Source organism: Magallana gigas, chromosome 3, assembly GCF_963853765.1.
Source record: "Magallana gigas chromosome 3, xbMagGiga1.1, whole genome shotgun sequence".
NCBI lineage: Eukaryota > Metazoa > Mollusca > Bivalvia > Ostreida > Ostreidae > Magallana > Magallana gigas.
The window spans coordinates 49,313,246-49,318,668 of NC_088855.1; the positions used below are offsets into that span (position 1 = coordinate 49,313,246).

Consider the following 5,423-nt stretch of genomic DNA (forward strand, 5'->3'; position numbering starts at 1 on the left):
GAGAGAGAGAGAGAGAGAGAGAGAGAGAGAGAGAGAGAGAGAGAGTCAGAGTCGATATCACTTGTACGCATGTAAATAGGTTTGCTTTATCCTAGCTATCCCCTCTCTTTCTCTTTTTAATCAAAATGCTTTAATGTCAATAATTGACTACATGAATATCTCCCTGTCTCTTTCTGTGTCTCTTTCTCTCTCTCATTCTGTCTGCTGTCTGTCTGTCTGCCTCTTTGTCCGTCTGTCTGAATCTGTCTGTCTGTCTGTCTCTCTCTCTCTCTCTGTCTTTCTCTTGAATCTCATATTTTGGATCTTGAATGAACCTTCTAGGCTTTCTTAGTTTTCAATTGCAATGGCAATGTCTTTCGTGATAGGGTGGAAAAGATCTGCGTGATAAAGCAAATACTGTAATATGACTCTAAATTTGTTTTACATGTTTGCCCCCAAATCATAAAGTCTTTTATCATATAGTGCTTGATTAGTCTATTTTTGAAATCAAAACCATTTGATCATGATATATGTACATATTATTAAGATGTCCATGGAAACTAATGTGGAATGTGAGAGAAATACCCCGGTAGTCAATTTATATCACGAAAAACCCTGATATTGATTGAGTTACATGTACATCAACCAATGAAAACCTGCAAAACAATTACAGTTGACATGGAGAGAACGTATAAAAGCAAGGGAAGAATTGCGATTGTAACGAGTGAATAAGATAAGGGATACAAGGTAAGGTATTTTTACAAAACACAAAGAATAAAAAATTATCATTTGCTGTACGAATGATAAGATTTTTCTCCTTTTATTTTTTTAGATGAAACTTATGGGAGTTCTTTCTATTCTATTGGTGGCTTTAATTTTGGTCCACGAAGGTTAGTACATGCATGTGGTTATTTCTTTGAAAAATTGTAGAACTTTGTGTTAAAGAACAAAACATATATCATTAAATAATTACTCACCAAAAGGCAATACTCAGTAATCATTTGTGCATATTTTGAATTTTGATGAAAAAACACCGTAGTGGAAAATCTCGTAACGAGATATAATCATTGTTCAGAAGACCCTTGTTATTGTAGGGAGTACAATAAATCTAACATAAACCATGATTAACTGTGAATATCTGAAACAAAAATAATTATTTTGTCAAGCGATCAAATTGCTTCTGCTGAATAGATTGACTAAACTGTATGTTTACCTTTGATTATCTAATTAAAGAGATTCACTACTTGTTAATATCATGTGATAAAGTCCTTTTAGGTGAATAAAATAATTATTTATTTTATATAGGGCCATGAATAATCACTATTTATATATTTACTAATAAATAAAAACAATGACAGGTGAAATAAGGAAAACAATGATCTATTCAGTTTTGGATAAAACAATTTTTCACATAAGTCAATAAACGGTGGATGTCACTCATGTAATACATAGAGGATATCTATATTGTGTGATTTTATATTTGCTTTATCCAACGAGTTGAAATGGTGTATATATTCGCGAGGCTTGCCGAGCGAATATAACCATTTCAACGAGTTGGATAAAGCAAATATAAAATCACACAATTATAGATGTTCTATTTATCTCATACAATTTGATTTATATTATGAAGCTTTTGAGACAGTCCCTTATGTGATTTTTTCAAAGATAAAAACGATGATGCAACGTTGTGTTATGCGGCTATTGTGACCTTGCGCAATACAATTTAGTACGTCATTCCTGAGATAAATCTAACTGTTTTAATGTAAAGTTTCACTGAAATAAACCTTAAAATAATTTTTTAGCTCTAAATAATTTTTCATACAGCTTATTCACTTGATTAAATGGAAATTCCGATTAGAAGACTTGAATAATCAAGTTTGTTTACATACACAAAGTTGCGAATGCTCGTTAGTTTGAATTGACTCGAACGAGGAACGGTTGTTGATGTTTAATAAAACAAACACTCGGCTAGGCTTATGACTCGGAATTGAAAATAGTGAATGAGGATGCTTACTGGTGGTGGAATAAAAGTCTTATGAAACATTATTTCGGTAAGTTCTTGTATATAAACACAACCATCATCGCGTCGCGTCGTCAGGATGAACTCCTTGATAGTGAACGTAATTTGCAGTTTTATTAACTTCACAAATTAAAGCAAATTGAAAGTTGGAAGTGGGCTAAACTTATCAAAAATCTTGACAAACAAGAAAAAAAGGTCTTGTGGTTACGGTTATGAATAACTTTGCAAAAAGAGGTGTATGGGGGGGGAGGCTACCCACCCCCCCCCCCCCCCACTCACAATAGCCCCCCGGTTCCAACGCCTGTGCCACGCAGTTATGTCTTTTCCTTCATATTTGTAATCTAAATCTTTGACAAAATCAATTTTATATCAATTTTTGTAGTAGATATAGTTATGTTGAAAGTACTAGCAAATTTTCGAAAATAGGTCACAAGCGTTGAAGCGAGGGGTTGTGTCAAAAATAGTTCGGACCGGAAGTATTTGATATAGCATCACCCGTGTGATATAGCAAAGGTTTATCACACGGGTAATATACACCACACGTATGAGATAAATGTTGATATTACGAGGTGTATCCTTAAGCCAATTGACGTCATACTTAAATACATTTGCTTTATACATGTCGAAGCATTCTAGAATTTTTTAAAAGTCTAGAGTTATAATTGTGAAACATTTAACTTTGTTTTAATAAAAAAAATCATTAATTGAAAATAAAATGATATGTTCTGTGTTTGGGTTGAACTATTTTTTCATCCATAATATTGTTGACATTGGGTGGTAAACGTCTCTTATGTTCCCCAACTACATGTATAATGTACAATGCAGAAAATCTGAATTTTCAAATAAACGACTGTGAAAAAACGTGTAAAAATATCTTATGGTTTGAGATGTAATATAAAATCTATACAACTCGTGTGCTTTCTAACCCCTCACCAAGTCTTGGGGATAGAAAACACACAGTTTGTTGAATACAAGCTATACAACTCGTGTGCTTTCTAACCCCTCACCAAGTCTTGGGGATAGAAAACACACAGCTTGTTGAATAAAAATCATATACCATAGCAAATCATAAGAAATCCTATGTAAATACATCTTTGTATATTGAGTAATAGTACAAAGCACCCCAATGCCCATTCTCCTTGACAAAAAGCAGATGTTTTGTACAAGGAAAGATCTTCAGTTATTTTAACAATAAAATGCTCTCTTTGGTGATTCATGCGAGTATGATGGTAGCGACATTGCAGAAAAAATACATAACCCACGTAAGCATGGTATATATTAATTTTGCTATCTTCAAACCTGCATGAATCACCGTATTCAATTGTTTTTATTTGCATCTTTTTTAAACAAACTATTGAATTAATTATAGAGAGTAGGTAAACATAATTAAATTATAGATAAGTACATCAACATGTTAAAAAAGAATAAATAATTTTTTAAAGGAATTTGAGTCTGACTTAATTTCGTGCAGTCATTGATTTTGTTAGGCTACTGAAGGTTTCGGCAATTCAATAAACTGGTTCAAACTAGATCGTGTAGTTTTTAGTCCTGTCAGTTTCTCTAGAGCTATGAATCACAATCGGCTTTCTTATAAAAAAATTTAAAGGACAAAATACTAAGTTAATGTAAATATGTTACAAATAACTGCCATATCTCTATATCGGACAGGGTCGTCCTCAACAACAGGACATACAGGACCTACAACTACAGCTGCACCAGGCGGAGCCTCTGCAATCACCGGAAGTGTTATACTGGCTGTGATCTCGTTTGGCTTCCTCTGTTTTATGAAACTGACGTAAAAGACATCGAATATTGTTAATTGAAAAATTCGAAGATAAACAGAAATAGTTACTCAACAACATGGCATGAAAAAAGACGAAGAAATGACTTTATTGGTAATTTGTTACTAATTGAATATCTTTAATGTACATTAAATTACAAGGAGAATTAAAATCAATATCACATAATGTTTACAGAATAATTATAATAAAGACATTATATAACTTTAATATTGTTTTTTGTTTTGCCTCGGACTAGAATGTCTCGACGTCATTGGATGAATCGGGTCACGTGATTGCCTTATAAATTTCTTTACACGACAAGCGTCAAAATGTTTACGGCAGACATAACGTTAATTGAGCTGATTTTTCACACAAACGTCCAACCATACCGTAAATTCTTCTTAAACCCCAAAATATTTAGAGTGCCCCCCCCCCCTTTGCCTGTGACGTAATATTATGATCTTAAAATGGCATCCAGGTTTGCACAGACGACCGACGAGGAAGGTGAAAATTAGAGAATTGAGCTATGAATTTAATTGTTATATAATATCTTTTGTTTACATATCACACTTTAGGTTCTCGACAAAATAAAACACTTATTAGGTTTGTTACTGACTGTTTACAGAAATGTGTGGGGTCGGTAAAGTCCAAAGAAGGCTGTAATGTATTTGAACATTGCATTGTAAAGTTGTTTGTCAATTAATTTATTTGCTTTGTTTAAAAATATTTACATGAAGATGTCCACTACAACTTATTCATTTTCACGACTACTTTCTTTTCTTGCAAGGGAGATATTTTGACAGAAATTATCCCCCTTTTAGACCTTTTTTTTAACAGTTTTAATTTTCTGCAATAATTATTGTATTTGATGGAATTTGTTTGCAAACTATATACCTTAATCTTGAGAAGGAAAAGAAATTTCAAAGTTGTTTACAACAGTGGCTCTTTTAAATAGCAATACCATAATTTTATCAATATATTGATGATATCAGCACTTCAAATTTTGAAGTTTTTGATTCTAAATTTAAACAACATGTGATGGCACATAAAAAATTGTCAATAAATGTTTTTTTGTTTTTTTTTTAAATTCATATGTTAACCTAAGCATCTGCTTTATAACTTATAAAATTTTCATGGCAACTTTGTTGGCATTTCAGGAGATACAATAAGGCATTTTAGAAATATTTTATTAGTCAAAAATGGACAAAACTCCGAAATGTGTTTCCCATTTCTTTTATATTTCATCGACAGTTTTAAACACGATTTTTCATTTTATTTACTAAACATTTAAGGTCCGGTACACAATATCAAATAAAGCTATGGTTATGAAGCATCATTTAAAGAATTTACATCTTAGATTTTATAAACCTGTAGGCATCTTTTATTTTCTAGATCTTGACCTTGAACCGACTTTTTCACATGAATATTGAAGAATTATGACATTCAATTCTTGCCTATTTTTTTGGGAGTTGATTTTAATCCACTCTCCTATGCAGTTACACTGACAAACCGAAAGTGAAACAGTGTTTGGACCAAAGCACTAATCATCGCCGCTGACAAGACATAGTTCTTGAGAATAATTGATAAATTCGAAATAATGTATGCTAAAGCATTGTTTTTCAGTGAAACTTATTCATAAATAC

General features: G+C 32.2%; 1 long non-coding RNA gene across 1 annotated transcript; it reads left to right on the plus strand.

Annotated features, from left to right (window-relative positions):
• The first annotated feature begins 621 nt into the window (after window positions 1–621).
• Window positions 622–4,008, plus strand: LOC105336489 (uncharacterized). The gene is made up of 3 exons (XR_901461.4): window positions 622–726; window positions 812–869; window positions 3,668–4,008. It is a non-coding gene; the product is annotated as an uncharacterized lncRNA (long non-coding RNA).
• The last annotated feature ends 1,415 nt before the right edge of the window (window positions 4,009–5,423 follow it).